General features: G+C 37.9%; 1 pseudogene; it reads left to right on the top strand.

Moving 5' to 3' along the window:
- LOC132001674 (transmembrane protease serine 11C-like) overlaps positions 1-14,561 on the top strand; it is a 70,283-nt pseudogene extending 55,722 nt beyond the window's left edge.

The raw sequence follows: 14,561 nt of genomic DNA, 5'->3' as shown, positions 1-14,561 counted from the left end.
CAAATCTACCATAGCACTAATCATACAAGATTATATTATCTACTTCATCATCCAACTCTCCCACTACACTCCAAGTTCACTGAGGACAGGGTCCGTGTCAATTGTCTGTGATTTCTGGCCCACAGGAGAAGATCATGCACAATTCCTGAGCTGTTTTTAAAACTGCTTTGTCTTGAGGAGCGCCTGGGTGGCTCAGTGGGTTAAAGCCTCTGTCTTGGGCTCAGGTCATGATCCAGGGTCCTGGGATCAAGCCCCGCATCGGGCTCTCTGCTCAGCGGGGAGCCTGCTTCCTCTTCTCTCTGCCTGCCTCTCTGCCTACTTGTGATCTCTGTCTGTGAAATAAATAAATAAATAAATAATTTTTTTTAAAAACTGCTTTGTCTTGATACAAAAGTTGGGTATTCATCCTTTCTGATGGAGGCATCATACTCCATAGTGTATATGGACCACATCTTCCTTATCCATTCATCTGTTGAAGGGCATCTTGGTTCTTTCCACAGTTTGGCGACCATGGCCATTGCTGCTATGAACATTGGGGTACAGGTGGCCCTTCTTTTCACTACATCTGTATCTTTGGGGTAAATACCCAGTAGTGCAATTGCAGGGACATAAGGAAGCTCTATTTTTTATTTCTTGAGGAATCTCCACACTGTTCTCCAAATTGGCTGCACCAACTTGCATTCCCACCAACAATGTAAGAGGGTTCCCTTTTTTCCACATCCTCTCCAACACATGTTGTTTCCTGTCTTGTTAATTTTGGCCATTCTAACTGGTGTAACGTGGTATCTCAGAGTGGATTTAACGTGGACGGGACTGAAAGAGATTATGCTGAGTGAAATAAGTCAAGCAGAGACAGTCAAATATCATATGGTTTCACTTATTTGTGGAGCATAAGAAATAATACAGAGGACATAGGGAGATGGAGAGGAAGGAGAAGGGAGTTGGAAATTGGAGGGAGAGGTGAACCATGAGAGACTATGCACTCTGAAAAACAGTCTGAGGGTTTTGAAGGGGCTGGGGGTGGGAAGTTGGGCCAGCCTGGTGGTGGGTATTACGGAGGGCACGTATTGCACGGAGCACTGGGTGTGGTGGATAAACAATGAATTCTAGTACAGTGAAAAGTAATTTAAAAAATAAAAAATTTAAAATGAATAAAAATAAATGTATCCTTTGTAAGTAGTATTAAAAAAAAATGCTTTGTCTTACTATCCTTTGATGGAATCTCCTTCTTGGCAGGGGCAGTGCCATTGTTTTTTGTCTCTTCCTTTAGATGCTACAGCTGTACACAGAGTACCTTAGGTGACAGAGTTGACTCCTGATTCAAACGTAAATCCATAGGAATTCTAGCCTTTGAGTGTGAGCCAAGGAAACTAAAAAGTAGGAAACACAAACAGCAGTGACTCAATCCGAGGGAGTGACAACTTAAGTCACTTCCCCATGTACTGCGCCTGCCCTTCCTCCACCCAAGTGATAGTTACTCTATGAAGCTCTGGCATAACACAACTATTAAAAGCAAATTATAAGTCACAAACATTTCTTCCCTTTAGCAAGTCATACATCAATAAAGAAACCTCAAAGAAAGAAGAAAGTTCTGTGAACATAGTAGGATTTTCTAAATGATTAGTTCTTGTAAGGTATAGGATTTGACATTTTTCCAGTTGATTTACAGGAGGTAAATTATTTCCCAAACTCTTAATATGGTTTGATACATTTTACTAACCACACAAAGCTCAAAATCAAACTCTAAATTATCCTGCCCAATAAAAATTAGCTTCTGGAAGGCAGCTATAAAGGATTAGATGGAAATGGGCCACCTTTCTGTTTAAGTAGGTGTGACTCACATCTAGTCAGTCTGTCTGATGGTTAAATTGCTCCTGCCTTTTTGTTCAAATAAGTTGATGCTCTGGTAAAGGATTGTCTCCTTGATTTGTTGTGCAACCTAATGAAAGAGTGTGTAACTATAATTGTTGAATATAATCCCTCCTGGATTTATAGAAATGCAAGAGTATAATAAAGATGAACTTTCATTGGCATTTATAGTATTTAACCTATTAAGCAAGTGGTGATTCATTTTTGAAGAGAAACTCTCAAGTAGAAATGGTTAGTATATTTACATTTTTCCACATCTGAAATTTGGGACATAATTGTGATTCACTTGTCCACACTCTTCTCAAACACTTTTATCATCATTTGGTGGTTCTGCAGGGATTTGGGACCAAGAGCAAAATTGTCTATTGTAAATCTAACCCCAAAAACTCCCAACGTGTCTAGGAATGAGAAGACAATATTAAAGTCGGCCTTATTACCAAATAATTTTTTTTAATCCAAGCAAATGGGAAATGAAATGGCATGCTTAATTGAGTATTCTGAATAATGAAATCACACAAAAGATATTAATTTTAAAAGGAACAAAATATAGCAAAATACAACTCAACACCAAAAAATGCACTAAATATAATAAGGTACATGGTCTTGGGACACCTGGGAGGCTCAGTGGGTTAAGCCTCTGCCTTCGGCTCAGGTCATGATCTCAGTGGCCTCGGATGGAGCCCCACATCGAGCTCTCTCCTCAGCGTGGAGCCTGCTTCCCCAGCCCTGCCTACTTCTCTGCCTACTTGTGATTTCTATCAAATAAACAAATAAAATCTTTTTTAAAAAACAATATATATAGTCTTTCCTAGTTATTAGCATTATTTGTTATGATATATGGTTATTTCATTATCTTAGCCTGGTTTCTCAAAAAGCAGAGCCTGCAGCAGAGACTTTCACATAGTAGTTGATCTGAGAAAGTATAGAACAAAAGGAATGAAATGGGGAGGGAGAGTTTTCAGCATCACGGGCAAATCTAGCTCTATCCCATGGGATCTTCTGAGTTATACATCAGAACTGTGCTCCCGTATGACAAAAGGGGGAAGCATTACACCAGCTCCAACAGAGTTAACTCCCACATTTCCCATTGCCCATCTGGGAATGTCCAATGGGTTCCTTCTGGCACAAAGTGAGAAACGTAAGGCGCTAACTTGAGAAGGGCATGTGTGAAATTACTTCTGAGTAAAGAGGATTCAAATATGTGTGGAATTCATCACCACATTGTGGCTGGAATAAGATATGGGTCAATAGTATTTATTTATTTACTTATTTATTTAACATATAATGTATTAGTTGTTTCAGGAGTACAGGATTATGATTCATCCGTCTCACACAATTCACAGGTATGTGCTCACCATAGCACACACCTTCCCCAGTGTCCATCACCCAGCCACCCCATCCCTCCCGCCCCCTCCACTCCAGCAACCCTCAGTTTGTTTCTCATGATTAAGAGTCTCTTGTGATTTATCTCCCTCCCAATCCCATCTTATTTCATTTTTTCCCTCCCTAGCCCCCATGACCCCCTGTCCTGCCTCTCAAATTCCTCATATCAGAGAGATCATATGATAATTACCTTTCTCTGATTGACTTATCTCACTTAGCATAATATCCTTTAGCATAATATCCATAATATCCGCATTGTTGCAAATGGCAAGATTTCTTTTTTTTTTATGGCTGCATAATATTTCACTGTGTGTGTGTGTGTGTGTGTGTGTGTGTGTACCACATCTTTATCCATTCATCCACTGATGGACATCTAGGCTCTTTCCACAGTTTGACTATTGTGGACATTGCTGCTATAAACATTCGGTGCACATGCCCCTTCAGATCACTACATTTGTATCTTTAGGGTAAATACCCAGTTGTGCAGTTGCTGGGTCATAGGAAGCTCTATTTTCAACTTTTTGAGGAAACTCCATACTGTTTTCCAGAGTGGGTGCACCAGCTTGCATTCCCACCAACAGTGTAGGAGGGTTCCCCTTTCTCTGCAACCTCGCCAACATCTGTTGTTTCCTGACTTGTGAATTTTAGCCATTCTGACTGGTGTGAGGTGGTATCTCATTTGGTTTTGATTTCTGTTTTCCTGATGCCAAGTGATACTGAATACTTTTTCATGTGTCCGTTGGCCATTTGGATGTCTTCTTTGCAGAAATGTCTATTTATGTCTTCTGTCCATTTCTTGATTGAATTATTTGTTCCTTGGGTGTTGAGTTTGATAAGTTCTTTATAAATTTTGGGGGGGGGGGGGCTAAGAGGATTTAAAGTGGTGCATCAATGAGGTCAGATAATTCCTTTATCTGGTGATTTGGATTGAAGATACAGTGAAAGGTCACTATTTTTCATGTATTTTAGTGCTTTCCAGGATGCAGAACTCTCTTTTTCAACTTATAATGGGAAACTTGAGAGTCTTTTTAGAAACAGAAGAATGAATACTAAGAGTTTATTTCTGTGTTAATCCATGAACATGGAAGTTATAGAGTCAAAATTGAATAATGTGGTTATATTTATGAATAATGTGTTCCTCAAAACAAAATAATTATTAATGTTGAAAAATATGTAATAAATGTAAATGTTTCCTATTTCCTTTTCTTTGACTCTTAGATATCGCAACACTGACAGCAGAAAATCTTCTCAATGCTTTGTAAGTTCATTAACAAAGAGTTATCTTCTAGTGAAATTTAATTCCCTGAATGGCAAAAAAAGACTTACAGTTGACAATCAATACAGTGTCCACAAAGATGTAATGGGAAGTCTGCTTTTAGAAGCCTGGGAAAAGATGATTATGATTGGTCTTAAATTGACTGATATAATTTATTAAATTGACTGCTACAACTGATTTTAAATAAGAAACACATTATTACAGGCCATAATGGCAGAGGGTATCTAGGGACAAGCAGTGATAATTAAGAACTTGGGACTGAAAACCAGCTACACATCAGTTTTGAGCCCAGATACAACACATACTAACTGGATGGTTATTAATTTGTTTCTTAAACCTTCAGTTCCAAGCTGTTGCAATGATAAAAGAAGACAGCACACACAAGGTACTTATTACGTTGGTTGTATTTTTTATTCTACCTATAAAAACTTTAGGCCTGGGAACTCATTGTGGAATTCTGATCATGCAAGCCAAGTTTCATGTGCTGAGACTTACACACAATCAGCTTCCTTGCTGTCAAAGGCATTCTGCTTCCACTCTCCCACCAACAGCCCTGGGAAATATGATCCCCAGGGTTGCTAGAGTCTGTCACAGGCTGTCAGAGAAGCACTGCTCTTACCTGGGCACTGAGACTAATTAGGGCAGCTGGAAATCACCCTCCGGGGCCAGGTGACACAAACCTTGATGGCTCTTACTACCTTTCAGTCACAGCAGAGTTGAACAACCTGGGCAAAATTAAACACAAAGCTGTATTAGATTATTTTTCTCTAATATATTTTGACTGAACAATCCTATTAGGACATTTTAAAGTCAGTCATTCCAGTTGAAAATTTTAGTACTGATACAATCAAAATCCACAATTAAAAATAAGTCAGGTTGGCAGAAGAGAAGTAATCAAGACAGGAATAAAAACAGCAATAAGAAAGAGATCAGCCAATTTGTATATCCCCTAGCTAGAACACTAAGCAATCAACCAGATCAGTATTCTGAACCTTACTTGGCCTATCTGAGGTTTTAATTGTACTTTAAATAAATAGCAAGAGGGGAGAGGTAGGCAAGAAAAATCAAACAGGTTTGAAGAAAGAAGAGAGTTTGGTACATGACAAAGTGTATTATAGTAATAAATGATGGGATGGAAGTTAGAAGAGTGGGAAGCTATAAGAGCTTGGTAGATTCTTTGACGTTTCTGGAAGTATCAGCCATCAAGTCTTCATTATATTCCTTAAACTTTTAAAGTTTGCTATATGACCTCTTCTGATATAAGAAAAGCTAAAAGGTGCCATGTAAGATTTCAGTAGAGGTTATAACAAGGTAATACTGCAGAGGTGGCAGCTAGAAGCTTAAGAGACATAGCAACAATGAGTAAATGAGAACTCAGAATGGAAACTGATGCATGAATATAAATTAGATTACGATTCTGAACAAATGCACAAACAGGAAAGTAGAGTCATCCCAGGGAGGTTCTCCTAGCCCACAGAGAAGCATCTTTGTTTTTATATTTCTCTGAAGGACAATGAGTAAAAGCCAACTTCCTTTAGGAGTTGTCTGAACAGAAGGGAAGATAAGGATGAACCTTTATACATTCGGGTTCTGCGTTATTTTTTTTATCCTCTGTAGATTCCATGATAAGGGAGTGGAAAGAAAGAGGAAAAGAAAAGGGAGTTATATTCAGTGAGTCAAAAGGGAGACTCTTGCATTCAAAAATAACAACCACCTAGGCTGTGTTGCAGGTAAGTGGTTTTTACGAAAAGGTTGCCTTAACAATCGGATGTTTAGATTGCATCAAAGAGAACAATCTAGAATCAGAAGCAATATACACATTTAAGGACTTCAAAAGGCTAACAGAGACCTTTTTAAAAGTCTACATGTCCCTCCCCCGTGCTCCCGATGCCTTTCCATCTTCAGGGACGACTATCTCAAGACATTATCTTGTCACATCCCTGGGAAGCAACTGACCATCTAACCTTTCCAATTAATTTAAATGTTCTCATTCTTGATACAAATACCTTTTTCTAATTCAGAGTTTCTTAGCTTTAATAGTATTAACATTTTAGGCCAGACAATGCTTTGTTTCAGGAATAGTCATATGCATTATAGGGTTTTTAGCAGCATCCCTGGCCTCTACATACCAAAAGTGCACACCCCCCACAAATTATGACAACCAAAAATATTTCCATATATTGCCAAATTTGCCCTGGGGCTAAGAGTGGAGTCCAAAATTGCCCCTGATTGAGCACCACTGCTTTTATCGATGTTGACTGCACTGATTATGGCAAGTTTTTCTTATTCTCTAAATGTTAGGAACACACCCATTCCAGAAAGGGGTCTCAAAGTCAAGTATCATTTTTATTTCAAGATGTCTTATGGGTCATATGACATAGACTTCATTTCTATAAACATTTATTGAACTTCTTATAGGTGATAGGTTCTCCATGATAGATTCTAAATATATATATGTATATATATATATATATACATATATATATTTAAGATTTTATTTATTTATTTGACAGAGATCACAAGTAGGCAGAGAAGCAGGCAGAGAGAGAGGAGGAAGCAGGCTCCCTGCTGAGCAGAGACCCCCCCACCCACCGATGTGGGGCTCAATCCCAGGACCCTGGGATCATGACCAGGGCCAAAGGCAGAGGGTTTAACCCACTAAGCCACACCCCCATAAAAATATATATTTTTTAAGATATGGTTCCTGCCCTCGAAAAAATTTTAATTAATGAGACTGACCATCTCTAGTAAAAGATGCCATAAACTTGTTAGGGAATAAGCTCAGTGTTTTAGTTAGAGTAAGATGACATAGTCAAGAGAATCAGAGACAGAATTAGAGGGAAGTTGTATGATTACTGCAAATTTTCTTTAAAGACATAAAAGAGTCTAGCAGTTTCTTTGGATCTAAATTGACAGGAGAGCACAGTTCTGACAGAGAGAAGCATATCACTTTGGGAAAGGGTTGGCTCTCTTTGTGTGTTATTCCTTTTAGCCAGATATGGTGGATTGTCCTTGAATGTGAACGCATTTTTGTCTACTCTTTCTCTTGTCAATATCCCATTGACATTCACATCCATTCACTCTTTATTATGAATGTTTCGGGGCAATCACTCCTTTAACCAACTGCTCACAAAATTAAAAGGCACATATAGACAACAGTTACTGATCATTATCTTCCAAATTCAAACATTTCATTTCACTTGCTTCTTACAACAGATCAGAGCAAGGCTGTACAGATATACGGAGAGCGTACATGACTGATGAGGTTGGGGGAGGAAGATGTCCATCTGGTTTGAATAAATTCTCAGGAAACTTCATATCCGCAGTTAGTCCTAACTTCTCCAAGACTGTGGGCTTTTCCTCAGTGGAGAGTTTGTTTACTAGAGCAATGCATGCATAATAATAGCAATATCATTGCATGCTAGTGAATTCTCTTTTGAGCAGGTTGTGGACAAGGAACAATAACTCCTTCTGGCAACAAGATAGCAGGGGCATGGATGCCCAGGAAGGGGAATGGCCTTGGCAAGCTAGCCTGCAACAGAACGGAGTGCACCGGTGGGGAGCCACTCTGATTAGTAACAGCGGGCTCTTCACTCCTGCTCACCGCTTCATAAAGTAAGCTCTGCACCACGGAAGGTCTCAAAGCCACTCACGCACCAGAAGTCTGATACATGTCTTTCAAGAATATGGCCATACAACTAAGCCTCCAAATGTTCCATATGGTGACGTATACTCTCAAAATTACTCAATGAATCAGCTAAAAAAAAAAAAAAAAAAAAAAAAAAGAGAGATTCAGGCTAGAACAGGATCGGCCAACAGTGGCACTATTATATTTGGTCCAAATGATTCTTAGCTTTGGGATGGCTGTTCCGTGCAGCATTACGGGATATTTAGCAGCATCCCTGGTCCCTCCCCACCAAATGCCAGTAGCATCCCCCAGGGACTAACAACAACAAATGTTTCCAATTAACACCAACTGTCTCCTGGAGGACAAAATAGCCCTCAGTTGAGAATCACTAAGCTAGACTTAATTCAATTTTATAAAGAAACTAAGTCCCAAACAGAGCACTGGTCTCCTATTTCTTTCTCAGAATTATTTCATCTGGTCTTATTTATTTAGTCATAAGTATTTGAATTCATCCTGCATCCTCCCATACACTTAGCAGCCCGATTTGAAATTATTATTTCTTTAAAGGGTCTATTATTGCACCAAGCATTTGTGGGTTTTTTTAGCCCTTTGTTTGAGGTTTCATTTTACTAATTTCTATTGGTTTATGTGACACTTACTGGTTTGTTTGTTTTTTTTTAATCCCTCTTACCTTGAGACTTTGACGTGCACCTTTTTTTTTTTTAAGATTTTATTCACTTATTTGAGAGAGAGCACAAGTGGGGTGAAGGTCAGAGGGAGAAGCAGACTCCATGCTGAGCAGGGAGCCCAATGTGGGATTTGATCCCAGGACTCCAGAATCATGACCTGAGCTGAAGGCAGACACTTAAGGACTGAGCCACCCAAGCACCCAGACTTTGAAATGTTCTCACAGCACTGTTTTTCAGTGTTTAATATACGAACACTTGATTAACAAATAACAGTAAAAGTCAGAAATATCTTCCTGTTTATAGTTTTTTTTAATTATTTTTATGAACAATAATGTATTATTTTCCCCAGGGATACAGGTCTGTGAATCAACAGGCTTACACATTTCACAGCAATCACCATAGCCCATACCCTCCCCAATGTCCATATGTTTATAGTTTTTAATGATTGTAAAAGAAGATTTAGGCTATTTCCTTAATTTCCATAAGTTTACTCTGTGTCATAATCTTGCACTTTTTATTTAATCTTACCATATTTACTTTTGAGCCTTCTGGACAGATAAAATGAGTTCCCATGGCTTATCTTTTAAAATATATTTTATGGGGCACCTGGGTGGCTCAGTGGGTTAAGCCTCTGCCTTCAGCTCAGGTCATGATCTCAAGGTCCTGGGATCGGGAACCCGCATCGGGCTCTCTGCTCCGCGGGGAGCCTGCTTCCTCTTCTCTCTCTGCCTGCCTCTCTGCCTACTTGTGATCTCTGTCAAATAAATAAATAAAATAAAATAAAAGAAGGAAAAAGAATGGAATGTTAGTTTTGGACTCCTCTTAAGTGACCCACAAACACAGCAAAGTATCAAGGATATTATAATTCATGAAAAGTACCATTACCCCACACGCGATAATGACATTGCTGTTGTGCATCTGCCCTCACCAGTATTACATACAAGCAACATTCTAAGAGCATGTCTTCCAGAAGCTACTCACACATTCCCACCCAAGTCAGATGTGGTGGTCACTGGATGGGGAACACTGAAGTCTGATAGTGAGTTCCTAACCTTCCTCCAAACATGGTTGAATTTGAGTTTTAGAAGTTAAAAATAAATACTCCAAATCATAACTAATCTGAGAAATACTTTCTCTAGATCATTTTAAAGGGGATAATGTGCAATAGATTGAAAATTATTCTCAACCACATTCACACAGAAACCACAATTTCATAGAGCTTGTATCATAATTTCCCTTAACAATGGCAGTTTTTAAATGCATTATTTAAAGAAGTAATTCATTTTCCTCCATTTTATTCATTCATTCATTCACTCATACAATAAATATTTATCTTGATTATTACCTTTATTCCAAATACAGGTCCAAGTGTTTTGGATATATTAATGAATAAAATAGGCAAATATTCCTGCCCTCACAAAGCTTACATTTAGAGAATCTCCACAAAATATAACAAATATTTGTTTTATGCAGGTAAGCACCAGAACAAACAAACAAGACTGCAGAGGACTGGGCATTTCTAATGGAGAGAAATGAGTAGTCCTGTGTGACAAGGCAATGCACCCCCATGACCTTAATAATGTAAAGATTTAGTGGCTATTTATGTTCATAAATGCATCTGAAAGCAGAAAAAATAAATCTAAATTTTATGATTCAGAATTACAGTAATGGCAGAAAATTTTAAAATGATTATAAAGTGTATGTTTCTGGAATATGAATTTTTCATTTTGTTTTCTAAGGCATACATGTAATCTACTTTGTAACTAAGAAAGGAGACAAAAGCCTAATTAAAATGTATGTTTTACAAAAAAAAAATAAATAAAAAAAAAATTAAAAAAATGTATGTTTTACATTGATTTGGAAATTGTACATACCATTAGAAATTAATAAGCCTAGCCAGAGATATTAATATTAACTTAACAAAAATTGTATGATTTTCTTCCTTTAGGAACAAGTCCTAATATGCTCCAGAAAGGCTTAGTGAAGATCATAGATAATAAAACCTGCAGCAGTGAAGAGGTATATGGTCATGTGATCATACCTGGAATGTTGCGTGTGGGGTTCCTGAAGGGAAGTGTGGACGCCTGCCAGGTAAATCTGCCTACTCCATTTTCAAGATTTTTTTCCTGTGTTTTTTTTTTTTTTATTCCAATTTGCTTGTGCAATGTTCTCAAAAGAAGAAAAATTTAGTATTTAATAAGATACTTATTAAATTAAGATACTAATGTGCTAAACCACTCCTACCATTATAAGAAGCTGTCAGGAGGTGTAGGGAAGAAATTTGGAATAAGCAATAAAGAGATGAATGGAATATTGACAACTTCAGTCAGATTGGCTCTTTCACTGAGAAGCACTCAACTGAATCCAACACCAAACCTAATGATCATGGAACTTTCTTAACTGAGCGTGGTTCCAATACCCTAAATATTTTGTTTATTTAACAGTGTTTATATAGCATCTCCCTGTGGTAGGCACTGTATTAAGCTCTTTACAAATATTAATTTATTCAAGTTGCGAAAATGCTGTGGTATATGTTTGTACTATTATAAACTACTACTATTTAGTACATAGTACTATGTACTATTATAAACTACTACTACTCAGATGAAGAGACTGAGACTATGGTCAAGTAAATTGTTTAAACTCACACAGGTATTAAGTGGTAGATCTCAGACCTTAGACCCTGGGCTACATAGTCTATACTCTGAATGCCACACGAAGCTGCCTTTCCTTATGCTTAATATGCTTCAAACATCTCTGGTGCTATTTACAAGTAATAATCTCAGAGTTAACAAAAGTACTACTGCAATTATCTAAGCAGGCAGAATCAGTGGTAAATCCAGAAAAACCCTTTATTTTATCCATTCATTTTTTATGGATTACTACGGGCCAGACCAGAAGGCATTATTCCTGCACTCTAGGAACGAGAAGACACACAAGCAAGTACTTGCAATACATAATTATAATCTCTAATTACAGATTCCCATCTTTCAACTGTCCCACTAACCCTATTCTTCCACTGCAAGTCATGGCTTTAAATGCTAGTTTCTCGCGATTTTATCTCAGTCCATCGCCCTCAGCGCCATGACTCTCTTCTAGCCTTATGCAGCCTAGAGGTTTTATCATTTCAACCACTCAACTGACAGCCCCCTCAGCACCTTCACCATCTTCTACGTCCCCACACCCATGCTAATAATCTCTAACCACAGAGCAATAGAACTGTTTCATTGGCTCCCATTTGTATACTCCTGATCACAACTAGAAGAAATCTTGCAGCCTTGTAAACTGGTGTCATATCATCACAGCTGGGTCCTCAATACACTATAGAATTTTTTAATACGTCCTTCATAGTCTACGTCAGCCTTTCATTACACTGTTTGAATGTGTCCCTATATGCCCTTATATTCCTTAACGTATGACATTTCCCTCATACTAACTAGAAAAAAGAATGAAAGAAATCATGAGAACTCCTTTAATTTCTTTTCTACATGATAAATTTATATTTGTACTTCTCCTCACCTTCTAGGCTCAGGCAAACAAATCTCTTCTACTCTTCAAATCTAATCTTTTGTCTGTATTCTTCATCCCCTCTCTATCTACACAAGCATTTGAACTTTATATTAATTTGAACTTTCTTCCATATTTTCCGAACTATCCCACCCCAATGGGCTCTTTCTCATATCCTGCAAACAGAAGTAGGTCTCTCCCTTAATATACCCTCTCTGTCTTTCTTTTTCCATTCTTGGTCAAATCTCTACAGAATAGTTTACCATCATTGTTCCATATTCTTAACTTACTCACTCTCTATCCCACTGCTTGCAGACTTTTGTGAGACCAGTGAAAATGTTCTAGCCAAGATTACTAATGATGATCTAATTGCCAAATCCAATACAGGCAGAGTGGAAGATGGATTGGAACAGATCTCAGAGATACTGAGATCTATTTTGCCTGAGAAAAGTAATGAGGGCTTCAACAGAGACGCAGTAGGAATGAAGAGACAAGACAGGTAGACAAGACCGTGGGACTGATTAGAAGTGAGGAAGAGGGAAAAGGAGGAATACATGCTTCTGGCCAGACCAGAAGGCATGACCATACATGCTTCCTGAACAATTGAAAGAAGATGTACAAGGAAGGTTTGTGGAGGATGAAGTTTGGAGTGTGCTAAATTTGAAGTGCCTACGTAATACCCAGGCATATATGTCCAGTGCGCCTTTAGAAATAAAAACCTTGGGCTCAGGAAAAAGTTACTAGATAAAAATCTGAAATTCTAATCATCTGGGTGGTAGTTAAATTCATGAGCGCATATACAGTTGTTCAGATAAGGTATGTAAAATAAAAAACACCTAAGTAATAGAACTCTGGTATAAATGCTTTTAAGAGGCAAAGAGTAAGAGAGAATAAAGATCAAAATAACAAAAACAAGAAGAAATTGGTGTCACAGGATTCCAGGGATCAGAGAAAAAGGGAATAGTCAATAGTGACACATGCCAAAGAGTAAGATAGATGCTGGAAAGAGTGTGTCAACTTCAACTATCACTTACTGGTAATGTTTAGAAGGTTTGTCAGTGGAAAGAAAAACCATTTAGAAGAAAATTGAAAATAAGACAAGAAAATGGAAATTTCAGTATAAATTACTACTTCAAGGCACTTAGCTATGAAAGGAAGATAACTAGGACAATGGAGGTGGTCTTAAGATCCAAAAAGGCTGTCATTTTTTTTGATGGGAAAAACTGAAAAAAAAAAAAAAAAAAAGTATATGTCTGGTGGGGAAAGCCAGTGCAGGAAATGAAGACATAGGAAAACAAACAAGAGAAGATTATTGATAGAACAGTGTCCCTGATCCAGAAACCAGGTGGAGGGATTAGCCTTGCAAAGAACTAAATACCTCCATTTATCTGACAATGAGTGTAAAACAGATGTGAGCTGATATAGGTGAGCTAGGAAGTCAAAAAAGACAAAGACAAAAAATGGAGAGATGCTCTCTATTATTCTCCACTTACTCTATGAATTTGAAATAAAGACTGGATTTTTAAAAACTGTAACATAAGTTTTGTGTACTGTTTGTGGAATGTAAAATGGTGTAGCCTCTATGGAAAACAGCATGGTGGTTCCTCACAAAATTAAAAATAGATTACAATATGATCCAGCAATTCCATTTCGGGGCATATACTCAAAAGAATTGAAAGCAGGGACAAAAATAGATATTTGTATATTTAATCCATAGAAGCATTATTCTCAATAGCCAAAATATGAAAGCAACCCAAGTGTCCTTTGATGGATAAGTGGAGAAACAAAGTGTTGCATATACAAAAATTGAGTAAAAAAGGAAGGAAAGGCTGACACATGCTTCAACATGGATGAAACTTGAAGGACACTGTGTTAAGTGAAATAATTCAGTCACAAAAGAACAAATACTGTATGACTTCACTCAATATTGAAATATCTAGAGTTTTTTTCCCCTTTTTCTGCATCTCCCTGTCTTTATTACAAAAGAGGAAATGAAGCAGTATTCATCTTTAAAGTATAGTAATTGTATGCCCCTCTTTCTCTGTAGGGTGACTCCAGCGGACCTCTGGTTGGTACAGATTAGAAAGGCACTTGGGTCTTTGCTGGCACTGTAAACTGAGGAGATGAATGAACTCTCCCAAACAAGCCTGGTGTCTACACTCGAGTAACCCACTATCGAGACTGGATCCTGTCCAAAACTGGCCTCTAG

Source organism: Mustela nigripes, chromosome 1, assembly GCF_022355385.1.
Source record: "Mustela nigripes isolate SB6536 chromosome 1, MUSNIG.SB6536, whole genome shotgun sequence".
Lineage (NCBI taxonomy): Eukaryota > Metazoa > Chordata > Mammalia > Carnivora > Mustelidae > Mustela > Mustela nigripes.
The sequence above is the reverse complement of the archived record's forward strand: the minus strand, read 5'-3'. Positions and strand labels throughout refer to the sequence as shown.